Below are 15,592 nucleotides of genomic sequence, written 5' to 3' on the forward strand. Positions count from 1 at the left end.
ACAACTAATCTGCTTTGGTCTGTTCTGGATGGATCATATAAATGGAATCATAAAATAGATGGTCCTTTGTTGCTCTCTTCTTCCACTTATCATGTTATAACATGTATCACTACTTCATTGCTTTATTGCTAAAAATTATTCTATTATATGAATATACCACATTTTATTTACCCATTTATCAGTTAAATGGGCATTCGGGTTGTTTCCATTTATTGGCTACTATGAGCAATGCTGCTACAAACATTTGTGGACATTTTGTTTGGATATATGTATTCATTTCCATTTCTCTTGGATGTATACCTAAGAGTGGAATTGCTGGAACATATGGTCACCATATGAAGAATTATCAGACTGTTTACCAAAGCAACTGCACCATTTTACATTCCCACCAGCAATGTATGAGGATTCCAATATCTCCATATCCTTGCCAGTACTTACTATTATCTGTCTTTTATATTATAGTCATCTGAGAGGATGTGAAGTAGCATCTACTTATGTTTTTGATTTGCATTTTCCTGATGGCTGATGATGTTGAGCATCTTTTCATCTGATTATTGGCCATTTTAATATCTTCCTTGGAGAAATGTCTATCTAAATCCATGACCATTTTATAATTGAGTTATTTATCTCTTTATTATTGAGTTGTCCATATATTATTGAATTGGAACATTCTTTATACATTCTAGATCCAAGCCCCTTACCAAATACATGATTTGCAGAATGTTCTCTCATTCTGTGGGTTCACTTTTCACTTACTTTGTGTCTTTTGAAGCACAAAAGGTTTTAATTTTGATGATGTCCAGTTTGCCTATTCTTCTGTTTGTTGTTGTGTTTTTGCTATCATATTTGACAAATTATTGCCTAATCCAAGGTCACATAGCATTATGCCTATTTTTTCCTCTAAGAGTTTTATAGTTTTAGGTCTTATATTTCAGTTTTTGTTCAATTTCAAGTTTTTATATATGGTGTGAGGTAAGGATCCAAATTAATTCTTTTACATGTGCCTGTTCAGTTGTCCCAGCACCATTTATTGGAAAGACAATTCACACCCCACTGTATGGTCCTCACATCATTGTCAAAACTCAATACATGTGAAGATTTATTTCTGAACTTTCAATTCTATTTAATATTGATACATACATACATATATATATCTCTTATGTATATATATACATATATATCTCATCTCAATATTGATACATACATACATATATCTCATTATATATCTCATATATATGTGTATATCTCATATATATGTATCTCATACATATGTATGTATCTCATACATATGTATGTATCTCATATATATATATACATATAAAATCTCATTATATGTGTGTCAAGACACACACACAGTCTTGATTACTGTAGCTTTATAGTAAGTACTGAAATTCAATAGTGTGAGTCTTCCAACTTTGTTCTTTTAAAAATTCGTTTTGGTAGGGGCACCTGGGTGGCTCAATCGGTTAAGCATCTGCCTTCAGCTCAGGTCATGATCCTAGGGTCCTGGGATCAAGCCCCACATCAGACTCCTTGCTCAGCGGGGAGCCTGCTTGTTTCTGTCCCTCTGCTGCTCCCCTTGCTTGTATTCTCTCTCTCTCTCTGCATCAAATAAATAAAATCTTAAAAAATAAATAAAATTCGTTTTGGCAATTCTGGATCCCTTGAATTTCCATGTAAATTTTAGAGGCAGCTTGTTAATTCCTGCAAAAAAAGAAGGCTGTAATTTGGTAAGAATTGCATTGACTGTAGATCAATTTGGCTAGTATTGATACCTTAAGAATTTTAAGTTTTCCAATCCATGAGCACAGGGTGTCTTTCCATTTGTTTAAGTCTTTTTAAATTTCTTTCAACAATATTTTGTATTTTTCAGTGCACAAATCTTAACATTTTTTGGTTAAATGCATCCCTAAATTTTTAAAAAATTCTTTTTGATGCTATTATATAGTTGTTTTTAAAATTGTATTATTGGTTTGCTCACTACTACTGTATAGAAATACAAGTGATTTTTGTATATTTATATTTTATCATGCAAACTTGCTGAACTTGTTTATTAGTTTTAATAGTTTTTTGTGGATTTTTTAGGATTTTCTATATGTAAGATTAATTCACCAGCAAATGTTTATGGTATTATGAATCATATTAACATTATCAGTTAACTTTATCAATCTTTTTTTATGTACCCATTGATTTCTATCTAACCTGCAATGGCATTTTCTCTCACCAAGAATATAGGTTAAAAAAAATCTCTAATATATTGTCCTGGTACTTTTATGTTTCAGTATTTCCATTTAAGTCTTTGAATCAATTACAGTTTATTTTGGTGGAATACATTTTGTTATTTTTTTCCAAATAGGTCACACTTGACTAAATGCCATTAATTTAGTCTGGTAAAATATACATACATAATATTTATCACTATAATCATTGTTAAGTGCATAATTCAATTGCATTAAATACATTCACAATGTTGTATAACCATCACTACTATTTATACCAAAGCATTCTCATCATTCACAACAAAACACTATACCCAATAAACAATAACTCTCTTTCCCCTCCCTTCCCTAAGCTCCTACTACTAATAATACTGCTATTCTACTTTATGTCTCCATAAATTTGCCTATTCTAGGTACCTCACACAAGTGGAATCATGGATTTACCCTTTTGTGCCTGCCTTAATAATAAACATAATTTCTTCAAGGTCAGTCCACGGTGTAGTATATATCAGAATCTTATTCCTTCTTATGGCTAAATAAAATTCCATTGTATGTATTTATCATATTTTGTGTACCCATTCATCCACTAATGGACACTTAAGTTGTTTTCACCTTTTGGCTATTGTGAATAACAGTGCAAGAACACTAGTATAGACATATCTACTTATTCATTGCTTTCAATTACTTTGGGTATATAGCTAGGTGTGAAATTCCTGGGTCATATGGTAGTTCTATGTTTAACCATGTAAGAAGCTGCCAAATTGTTTTCCACACCAGCTGCACTATTTTACATTCCCACCAGCAATGCACAAGGGTTCTAGTTTCTCCGCATCCTTGCCAACACTTGCTATATTCCATGCTCATGGATTTGAAGAACAAATATTGTTAAAATGTCTATACTACCCAAAGCAATCTACACATTTAATGCAATCCCTATCAAAATACCACCAGTATTTTCCTTTCCTTAAAAAATTATAGTTATCCTAATAGGTATAAAATGATATGTAGCAGCATTATCAACAATACCCAAATATGGAAAGAGCCCAAATGTCCATTGACTGATGAATGGATAAAGATGTAGTGTATATATATATACAATGGAATATTACTCAGCCATTAAAAGAATATCTTGCCATTTGCAACTATGTGGATGGAGCTAGAGTGTATTATGCTAAGTGGAATAAATCAGTCAGAGAAAGAAAAATACCATATGATTTCACTCATATGTGGAATTCAAGAAACAAAACAGATTAACATAGGGGAAGGAAGGGAAAAAAGGGAGGGAAACAAACCCTCAGAGACTCTTAACTATTGAGAACAGACTGAGGGTTGCTGGAGGGGAGGTGGGTGGGGATGGGCTAAATGGGTGATGGGTTTTAGGGACGGCACTTGTTGTGAGGAGCACTGGGGGCTATATGTAAATGATGAATCACTAAATTCTACTCCTGAACCAATATTACACTATAAGTTAACTAACTAGTATTTAAATAAAAACAAAATAAAAAATAAAATAAAATGGTATGTCATTGTGGTTTTGATTCACATTTTACTAATGACTAATGATGTTAAACATCTTTTCATGTGCTATTAACCATTTGTATATTTTCTTAGGAAAAATGTATATTTAAGTTCTTTACCCATTCTTAATTAGATTGTTTTTTTGTTATTTAGTTTTAAGAGTTCTTTACATATTCTGGATATTAATCACTTTTCAGATACATCATTTCCAAATATTTTCTCCCATTCAGTAGGTTATCTGTTCACTTTCTTGGTATTATCTTTTGAGGTGCAAAAGTTGTTAATTTTGATGAAGTCCCATTTATCTATTTTTGTTGTTTTGCCTGTGCAGTTTGGTGTCATACCCATGAAATCACCATCAAATTCAATGTCATTAAGTTTCCTTCAAATGTTTTATTCTGAGAGTTTTATCTCTTAAATTTAAGTTATGAATTCATCTTGAATTATTTTTTTTTTATACAATATAAGGGTCCAACTTCCTTCTTTTGCATGTGGATATTCAGTTTCCCTGCACCATGTATTGAAAAGTCTGTCTTTTCTCCATTAAAAGCTCTTGGAATCTTTGTTGGAAACCAATTGACCACTGATTTTTTGTTTATTTCTAGGCTCTCTCTACTTTATTCCATTGGTCTATGTATCCTTGTGCAAGTACCATACTGTTTTAATTGTTGTAGCTTCATAGCAAGTTTTGAGGTTGGGAAGTGTGAGTCCTCCAACTTTTTCTTTTTCAAGACTGTTATGGTTATTAAGAGCCCCTTCCAATTCTGTATTAATTTGAGGATCAGGTTTTCCATTTCTGTGAAAAAGGTGGTTGGAATTTTTGTTGCATTGAATCTGTAGATCACTTTGGATAGCACTGACATCTTAACAATGCTGTCTTTGTACCCATGAACACACAATGTCTTTCCATTTATTTAAGCCTGCTAAAATTTCCTTCAAAAAATATTTTATAGCTTTCAGCATACAAGTCTTTCACCTCTGTGGTTAGATATGTTGTAAAATATTTAATTATTATTTAATTATTTCAGATGCTATTTTAATTTTACTTGCTTTCTTAATTTCCCTTTCAGATAGTTCATTGCTGCTGTATAGAAACACAACTGATTTTTTAGTGTTGTCCTTTTACCCTGTAACTTTGCTAAATTGGATTATTAGCTCTAATAGCTTTGTTGTGGATTTTTTGGGATTCTATGTATAAAAGATCATACCAGCAGTAAACAGAGATAATTTTACTTTTTCCTTTCCAATTTGTATGTCTTTTATTTCTTTTTCTTGTAGAATAACTCTGGCTAGAACTTCTAATACAATGGTGAATAGCAGCAGTAAAAGTTGACAATCTTGACCTGTTCTTGATCTTAGAGGAAATCTAAGTCTTTCACCACTGAGTACCATGTTAGCTGTGGAATTTTCACAAGTACCTGTTAGAATGTTGGTGAATTTTCCCTCTATTTCTAGGTTTCTGAGTTTTTATTTGAAAGGGTATTAGATTTTGTCAAATGCATTTCTTTGTCAACTGAGTGATAATATTGTTTTCTTCCTTTATTTCTATGAGTGGGATTGTATTACATTGATTTATTTCCTTATGTTGAAACACCCTTGAATTCCCAGGACAAATCCCATTTGGTTATGCTGAATAATCTTTTTAATATGCTTTTGGATTTGATATACTTTTAAGTTGAAGATGTTTGTGTTATATTTATAAAATGTATTAGTTTTTAATTTTTTCTTATAATATCTTTATCTAATTTTGATATCATGTTAATTCTGGCCTCACAGAAAGAGTTTTGGGAAGCATTTCTCTAATTTTTTGGAAGAATTTGAGAATGATTGGATTAATTCTTCATTGAATGCCTAATAGAATTCACTGGTGAAAGTATCTGGTATAGTACTTTTCTGCTTGAAAGGTTTTTGATTACTGATTCATTCTCTGTTTGTTTTAGGTATTTTGAGTTTTTTTTTTATTATGGTAAAAATAAATAACATAAAATTTAGCAATTTTAAGTGTACAGGTCAGTAGGTTAAGTATATTCACAGGGCGCCTAGGTGGCTCAGTTGGTTAAGCAACTGCCTTCGGCTCAGGTCATGATCCTGGAGTCCTGGGATCGAGTCCCACATCAGGCTCCCTGCTCAGCCCCCTTCCCTCTCATGCTCTCTGTCTCTCATTCTCTCTCTCTCTCTCTCAAATAAATAAATAAAATCTAAAAAAAAAAGTATATTCACATTATTGTGAAAAGATCTCCAGAAATTTTTCATCTTGAAAATCTGAAACTCTATACCAATTAATCAACTCCCCTTTCTCCCTCTCCCCAGCCCATGGAAACCACAATACTACTTTTTATGTAGCTATGACGTGACTACTTTATATACATTATATAAGCAGACTCATACACTATTCGTTTTTATGTAACTGGCTAATTTTACTTAGCATGTCATCAAGGTTACATTTGTGTTGAAGCATCTGACAGGATTTCTCTCCTTCTTAATGTTGAATAAAATTCCACTGTACACGTACACATTCTGTTTATCCATTCATCCTGCATTAGACATTTAAATTGCTGCAACCTCTTGGTTATTGTGATTAGTGCTGCTATTATCATGGGCATGGAGGTAGCTCTTCAAAACCTGAATTATTTCAGATATGTACTCAGAAGTAGGATAGTTAGATAGTATGGTCATTCTATTTCAAAATTTTTGAGGACCCTCCATACTGTTTTCCATGGTGGTTGCACCATTTACAATCCCACTAGCATTTCTTAAGTGTTCCAATTTTCCACATCCTTGCTGAAACTTGTTATGTGTTTTTCTTTTTATAGTAGCCATTCTAATGGGTATAAGGTAGTATCACATAATGGTTTTGATTTACATTTCTTTTTTAAAAATTTTTATTATGTTAGTCACCATACAGTACATCATTAGTTTTTGATGTAGTGATTTGCATTTCTGATGATTAGTGATGTTGAGTATCTTTGCATATGCTTGTTGGCCATTTGTATATATCTTTGGAGAAATGTATATTCAAGTTTGTTACCCATTTTTTAATCAAATTATTTGATTTTTTGTTGTTGAGTTGGAGTTCTTTATAAATTCTAAATATTTATCCATTATTAGATATATAATTTGCAATTGTTTTCTCCCCTTCCATAGGTTACCTTTCATTCTGTTGATTGTGCTCTTTGATACACAGAAGTTTTTTTGTTTGATGTAGTCCCATTTGTCTACTTTAGCTTTTGTTGCTTGTGCTTTTGGTGTCATATTGAAGAAATCATTGCCAAGTCCAATTTATGAAGATTTCCCCTTTTGTTTTCTATAAGAATTTTATAATTTGGGTTCTTACATTTAGGTCTTTAATCCATTTTGAGTTAATTTTTGTATATGGTACAAGATAAGGGCCCCAATTTCTTTTGGATATAGATACCCAGTTTTCCCATCACCATTTGTGTGTGTGTTTGTTTTTGTTTTTGCTTCCAACTGTATTAGGCTCTTTTTATTCTTTTGGTAATCTCTTCCAGAGTTGACTATTTCCATTTGTAGGTAATAAAATGTGTAAGGAATCCACTTCAAATGTTGGCACAGCTATGAGCATGGTCTTTCCCTTTACTTGAACTCAGAATTAAAACTTCTGGTTCTTGTTTTTTATATACCTGTCCCAGAGTACTTTTTCAGTGTAGAAATTATCTGCAGGCAGTCTTATGCTTCCTAGCAGTAGTCTACAACCAGGCTCTAGCTTCACCAGGACATTACACAAGATGGATTTAAATATGTATTAAACTATGAGACATTCTCTCAAATGAATTTAAATGCAATTTATTTTTAGACAACCTACATGATCTGTTTTTTCTCTTAAAAACAAGGCACATGTGATGAGCACTGGGTGTTATACACAACTAACTAATGAATCATTGAACACTACATCAAAAACTAATGATGTACTATACAGTGGCTAACTGAACATAATAATAATAATAATAAAAAATGCTTCCACTCCAAATAAATCAAGGTCAAAATAAATGAAGAGCTCAAGATGACATCAGTGCCATTTGTCTAAGTCCTGGTGCTGTGTGGATGAAGAGCATCAGCCAGTTATGACAACAGGTGATATATCCAAAGTAATAGCTATTTCCTTAACACTTTTCCATTTCTAAAACATCCTTAAAGAAAATCATATATGGGGTCACATCATCCTTATGGTAGTCCAGCAAAGCAAACATCTGGATTCATGTTTTCACCAGTAAAGAACTGGTTTTTTTGACATTAGCAAAGGTGTGCTTGATTTGTTTTGCAGCCCCTGTCATAAAAGCTTTTCATCTTTCTGGTCTCTGTTCTTCAAGTTTGCCTTTGGTTGATTTCATGTAATCTTTGATGTACTTCTTGTAGGCTTCTTTTGTAAAGCTGGTTTCCTGCAAGTGATGGTTCATGACAATATCAGCACCAGTGATTTCTGTGCTTTCAGTACTGTTGCCTTCAGGGCTTTCAGTGGAGGCATTTCCACCAATGAGCAGCAAGTCATCATTGTTACTCTCTGTCCTACTAACCATCTTCCCCTCTATCTCCAGGCACAGGCCATCCATGATCTCCTGGATCTTGCAGATATTGGAGAACATCTCATCATGGCTGATGAGGTCCGGGTAGATGATTATAATAGAAGCTGGAAAGAGAGGAGCGTGACGCTAGATTAGCAGGAGCTGGGAGCTCTGAGTCCATGGTACAGCCTGGGTGGCACTCAGTGGGAGGAGAAGCAGGCAGAAAAGCTCCCATCTCTATTTGTTGATAAGACGTCCTTTCCCCATTAAATGTTCTTGGCACCTTTGTTAAATATAATTTGACCATATATGCAAAGACATATTGCTAGGATCTTTATTCTATTCCATTGGTCTATTTGTCTGTCTTACGCCTGTACAGTGTTTTGATTATTGTAACTTTGTAATGTTTTGAAACCAGGAAGTGTGTCCTCCAAATTTGTTCTTTTTCAAAGTTGTTTTGGCTATTTTAGTTCCCTTGAGATTCCATATGGATTTTAGAATGTTTTCTCTATTTCTGAAAAAAATATGTTGGGATTGTGATAGGGACTGTATTGAATCAGTAAAGCATTTTAGGTAGTATGGCCATCTTAATAATATTAAACCTTGAAATCCATAAATATGGGATGTCTTTCCATTTATTTGTGTCTTTTAAAACTTCAGCAATATTTTCTTATTTTTTTGTGTACAAGTCTTTCACCTCCATAGTTAGGTTTATTTCTAAGTATTGTATTATTTTGATGCTATTGTAAATGACATCGTTTTCTTAATTTCCTTTTTGAATTGTTCACAGTTCATGTACAGAAAAACAACTCATATTTAATTTTTGATTTTGCATCCTTCAACTTTGCTGAATTCGTTCTTTAGTTCTATCAGTGTGTGTAAATGTGTGTGCAAAATCTTTAGCATTTTCTACATATAAGATCAAGTAATCTGCAAACAGATAATTTTACTTCTTTTTAAAAGTTTTTATTTAAGGGGCACCTGGGTGGCTCAGTTGGTTAAGCGACTGCCTTCTGCTCAGGTCATGATTCTGGAGTCTCTGGATCGAGTCCCGCATCAGGCTCCCTGCTCAGCAGGGAGTCTGCTTCGCCCTCTGACCCTCCCCCCTCTCATGTGCTCTCTCTCTCAAATAAATAAATAAAATATTTTTAAAAAAGTTTTTATTTAAATTCCAGTTAGTTAACATACAGTGTAATATTAGTTTCAGGTGTACAACACAGTGATTCAACACTTCCATACAACACCCAGATTCACAAGTGCTCTCCTTAATCCCCATCACCTATTTAACCCATCCCCCTTCCCACCTCCCCTCTGGTAACATCAGTTTTTTCTCTATAGTTATGAGTCTCTTTCTTCATTTGCCTCTTTTTTCCCTCTTTGCTCATTTCTTTTGTTTCTTAAATTCCACATATGAGTGAAATCATGGTATTTGTCTTTCTGTGATTGACTTATCTTGCTTAGCATAATACACACTAGCTCCATCCATGCCCTTGCAAATGGCAAGATTTTAATCTTTTTATGGCTGGATAATATTCCAGTGTGTGTTTGTGTGTGTGTGTGTATACACACACCATTCTTTATTCATCAGTCAATGGACATTTGGGCTCTTTCCGTAATTTGGCTATTGTAGAAAATGCTACTATAAACATCAGCGTGCCTGTATCCCTTTGAGTTAGTATTTTTGGGGGTAAATACGTAGTAGTGCAATTGCTGGGTCTTAGGGTAGTTCTATTTTTAACTTTCTGAGGAACCTCCATACTGTTTTCCAGAGTGACAGCAACAGTTTGCATTCCCACCAATAGTGCAGGAAGGTTCCCCTTTCTCCACATCCTCACCAACACCTGTTGTTTCTTGTGTTGTTGATTTTAGCCATTCTGACAGGTGTGAGGTGATATCTCATTGTAGTTTTGATTCATATTTCCCTGATGATGAGTGATGTTGAGCATCTTTTCATGTGTCTGTTGGCCATCTGGATGCCTTCTTTGGAAAAATGTCTATTCATGTCTTCTGCCTATTTTTTAATTGGATTATTAATTTTGGGGGTGTTGAGTTGTATAAGTTATTTATATATTTTTGATAATAACCCTTTATCAGATATGTCAATTCCAAATATTTTCTTCCATTCAGTAGGTTGCCTTTTAGTTTTTTTGATTGTTTCCTTTCCTGTGCAAAGCTTTTTATTTTGATGAAGTCCCAACAGTGTATTTTTGCTTTTGTTTCCTTTGCCTATGGAGACATATCCAGAAAGAAGTTGCTACGACAGATATCAAAGAGGTTACTGCTTGTGTTCTCCTCTAGGATTTTTATGGTTTCAGGTCTCACATTTAAGTCTTTAATTCATTTTGAATTTATTTTTGTATGTGGTGTAAGAAAGTGGCCCAGTTTCATTCTTTTGCATGTTGCTCTCCATAGACTTTTATATTTTTTAATGTATGCATTAACAGCTATAATTTCTCTGTTAGCATGGGTTTTGCTGCATCTCATATATGTTGGTATGTTGTGTTTTTGTTTTCATTCATCTTTAAGTATTTTCTAATTTTCCTAGTAATTTCATTTTTGACCTATTTGCTATTTGATCTTGTTTAATTTCCACAATTTGTGAATTTTCCAGTTTTCCTTCTTTTATTGATTTCTAAGTTAATGCCACATCATTGAAGAAGATATTTTGTATATCTTTCTTTTTAAATAAATCAAGACTTGTTTTATGGCTTAACATACAGTCTTTCTTGGAGAATGTCCTATGTGCACTTGAGAATAACATGTATTCTGCTTTTGTTGAGTAGAGTGTTCTGTATTGTTGATTAGGTCTAGTTTGTTTATTATGTTGTTCAAGTTTTTTATTTCCTTACTTATCTTCTACCTACTTTACCCACACATTACAGAAAATGATGTATTGAGTCTTTATTACTGTAGAAGTATTTCTCCCTACAATTCTTCAATTTTTGCTTCAAAAAGTGTCTATTAGGTATGTAAATATTTGTATTTGTTATATCTTCTTACTGTATTGACCCTTTATTAATATAAAATGTCCTGTTTTTTATAATCGCTTAAAATCTATGTCTATTATTTCTGGTATTAGTATAGCCAATACAGCTTTCTATTGGTTACTATTTGTATGGAATATCTTTTTCCGTTCTTTCATTTTCAATCTGTCTGTCTTTGGAGATAAAGTGAGTCTCTTATGGAGAGCATGTAGATGGATCATGTTTTTTTATTCTCTTCTACAAATCTATTTATTTTGATGGGAGTGTTTCATCCATTTACATTTAATTATTGATAAGAATAGGCTTACCTCTGCCATTGTTATTTATTATAAGTCTTATAGCTTTTACACCCCTCATTTCCTCCATTATTGCCTTCTTTTGTATTGAATTGATTTTTGTAATAAAATATTTAACTGCCTTCTCATTTTCTTTTGGATATATTTTATAGATATTTTCTTTGTGGTTACCATGGGGATTACATTTAACATTCTAAAGTCATAAGAATCTAATTTGAATTCATTCCAGCTGAACTCCAGTAGCCTACAAAACTTTCCTCCATACAGCTCCATCACCCTTTCTGTTATTATCACAGATTATATCTTTACACATTGTGCACCCAAAAGCATAGCTTAATGATTGCTTTTTTACTTGTGTTTTAAATAGTATTTTAAAATGTGGAGTTACTACCCCAAATAAAATGATACTAGCTTTTGAAATTGCCCTGTATTTATCTTTACTATAGGTCTTTATTTCTTCATTTCTTTATTTCTAGTATCCTTTTAATTTTTTTTAATTTTTTTTAAAGATTTTATTTATTTATTTGACAGAGAGAGACATAGCGAGAGCACGAACACAAGCAGGGGGGAGTGGGAGAGGGAGAAGCAGGCTTCCTGCAGAGCAGGGAGCCCGATGCGGGGCTCGATTCCAGGACCCTGGGATCATGACCTGAGCCGAAGGCAGACACTTAACGACTGAGTCACCCAGGCGCCCTCCTTTTCATTTTAATTTGCTCCCTTCAGCATTTCTTGCAGGGTATATCTTGTGGAAATGATCACCTTCAACTTTTGTTTATCTGAGAATGTTTTAATTTCTCTCTATTTTTTTAAAAATAGTATTTGCCCTATAAAGAATTCTTGGTATAATTTTTTCCTTCAGCATTTTGAATATATAAACTCACTACATTTTGGCCTCCAAGGTGTTTGATGCTGATAATCTTAAGGAGGATCCGTTGTGTGTGACAAGTCACTTTTCTTTTCCTGCTTTCAAGATTCTCTTTGTCTTTTTCCTTTGGTAGTTTGATTATAATGTGGTCAGTGTGGATCAGTTTGTTTTTCCTACATGGAGTTCATTGAGCCTCTTAGATTTGTATGTGCATATCTTTACTCAAATCTGTAAAGTTTTCAGCCATTATTTCTTTGGATAATTTCTGCTCTTTTTTTTTCTTTCAAGTTTTTATTTAAATTCCAGTTAGTTAACATACAGTGTAATATTAGTTTCAGGTGTAGAATTTAGTAACTCATCACTTATATACAACACCCAGTGCTCATCACAAGTGCCCTCCTTAATACCCATCACCCATTTAACGCCCCCCCCCCCCTCCAGCAACCCTCAGTTTGTTCTCTATAGTTAAGAGTCTGTTTTCTGGTTTGCCTCTCTCTTTCCCCGTCCTCTGTTCATCTGTTTTTTCTTAAATTCCACAATTGATTGAAATCATATGGTAGTTATCTTTCTCTGACTTATTTCACTTAGCAGCAAAGGAAACAATCAACAAAACTAAGTCAACCTGAATGGGAGAAGATATTTGCAAATGACATATCTGATAAACCATTAGTATCCAAAATAAATACAGAACTTATAAAACTCAATACCCAAAAAACAAATCTCTGCTCCTATCTCTCTTCTCTGGAATTCCTACAATTGTATATGTTGGTCTATTGGTCAGCTTGATGGTGTCCCACAGGTGTTTTAGGTTCTGTTCACTTTTCTTCATATTTTTTCTTCCTATTCATGAGACTCAATAATTTCCATTGCCCTTACTTCAAATTAACTGATTCTTTTTACTGCTTTCTCAAATATGTCTTTGAGCTTCTAAAGTATATTTTCATTTCAGTTATTTTAGCTTTCAATTCCAAAATTTCTTTTTGGCTTCTTTTTATTATTTCTCTTTATTGATAACCTCATTTTGTTCATACATTATTCCTTTCTCTGTCCATGTCTTCTGTTAGTTGTTTTGAAGTCTTTTTTTATGTGTGAAACCTATGCTTCCTCAGGTAAGTTTTTTGTAGATTTATTTTGTTCCTTTGAATGAGCCACACTCTCGTGTTTCTTTGTATGCCTTATGATCTTTTGTTGAAAACTGAACATTTGAATCTTATAATGTAGTAACTTTGGAAATTAGATTCTCTTTGCCATATCCAGGATTTTGCTGTTTTTTTTTATGTTATGGTTGTAGGATGCCTCTTTGCTGGAAATCAGCCTGAGGTGAAAGTTTAAAGTCTTCTCAGGGCTTTTCTGAGACTGTGTCTTTCCTTGTACATGCACAGTGGCTTTCTAAATTATCGTGTATATGCAGTTGTTTTGAATGCCCCCCCTCCCGCCCAAATACCCCAGGTGCATCTCCTCTACATACCTTGGAAGCCACCTTAGCTGGTAGGTGCGAAACAATGACCAGCCTCTGTACTTGCATCTCAGTGATCTGAAACTATCAAAAATTAGAACACAAACACCAATTCTTAGAGGACAATGTCTTTGCTGTCCACCTTGGCTCCAGCAAGTCATGTTTCAAATGCAGGTTTGTGTCCCACAGCTGCCTGCCATGAGCCTGGAGATTGGAGAATTAGTAGATGCTACCAAACTGAAGGCTGAAATTGACTATTATCCATAGTTTATCAGCTAAGCTTTCCCCTGAAAGCTGCAAAAGTTCAAATAGAATCCATAATTTCAATCTAGTTACTTCAGACAATTTTTACCAGTAAAATTATTTTCTAAGTGGAGAGATGGTTTCATGGTACTTTCTGCTCCACCATCTTCCCTGATACTACTCCCCAGATACCATTTTTGAATAATGTCATGCTATCTTTATTATATATAAAATCTCTGTATTTATTTTGGTCAGTTTCTGATTTCTAATCTGTTCTATAGTTCTATTTTTAACTCATCACCAAATCATCTCATTATTGTAGTTTCATGATAAACACTTATACATTTTAATTTCAATATCATATTTTGAATGTAAGGTCTGATTGAGGTATTTGTGTTACACTAAGGAAGAATGAAATATAAGACACTAGTGAAATGCATGGTTCCTTCTAGTTTTCACGATCACTGTGAAATTCAGTCTGTGTATTTTATCACTTTAACCTAGTGTCTAGCATGGTGCTAATCACAGTCACTACTTGACAGAAGACGAGGATTACTGGGTTTTGTCTCTCAGATAGCAGCTCTTCATGCATGGAAGTCCTGCCCTCAGCTGGCTAGATGGTCACACACTCCGAGTACTCTTCCCTGTTAACTGCTTTTGCCTTTTCTTTCAGATTCCAAAGACAGGAGCCCACAGGAGAACCTAACCCTTTGCCTTCCTGGTGTGATGCTTTCTAGTCTGGAAAATATGAGGTAATTCTTGTGATATTTATAAAATTATCCAGAGAGGAGTGAAGCTGTTGGCATCTAATATTTGAGTGAGTCTTTTTAAGTGAATACACTGTCCCTTCTCATTGGCATCTGCATTCCCTTTAGAATCCTACAGAGCTCACCATTATTTGTGGTTTAGATGCTGCCAATAGCATTTATTAGTACTAAACTGTCACTTTTTTGTTATTAATATGAAATAGACAGACTGTCTAATGTTTTAAGCCATGATAACCATCATCATACACACATTTTATCTTGTCTCATTTGTCTACTTAATTTCCTAATTATGTATGTCCACGAGTGCTGGACCCGAAAATATGGACCTCCTGTTTATTTATATTATAAAATTATTTCTGCATTAAAGTCATATCATAGAACAGTCCTTGCAGCAAGTTATTGGCATGCTTGTTTACTCAATTCCTCTTATTTTATGTATCCAACATTTAATATGAAAAGCCTCACCAATGTCATAAATGAAAACCAGTATTTTTTTCATTACATATGAATTTAAAGATTCTTTTAATTCTTTTAATATTTTAGTTGGTCAATCTTTATTTCTTGTTTTGTTACAATTCATATTCTTTAATCATTTTCCCTCTCCTGGTCCTAAGATAAATACCAAAGTTGGTTAAATCCAAGCCTTGTGGTCTTGTCATGAATGACTACAAAGCTGCTTTGGGAGGCCCTTATGCATAAATTCTTGTCTATTACTGATCACTTG

General features: G+C 33.6%; 1 pseudogene; it reads right to left on the bottom strand.

Moving 5' to 3' along the window:
• Positions 1-7,646: 7,646 nt before the first annotated feature.
• Positions 7,647-15,592, bottom strand: part of LOC118020864 — a 68,340-nt pseudogene continuing 60,394 nt past the window's right edge.

Source organism: Mirounga leonina, unplaced genomic scaffold (assembly GCF_011800145.1).
Source record: "Mirounga leonina isolate KUSES-001 unplaced genomic scaffold, KU_Mleo_1.0 Mir_101414, whole genome shotgun sequence".
NCBI classification, from domain to species: domain Eukaryota; kingdom Metazoa; phylum Chordata; class Mammalia; order Carnivora; family Phocidae; genus Mirounga; species Mirounga leonina.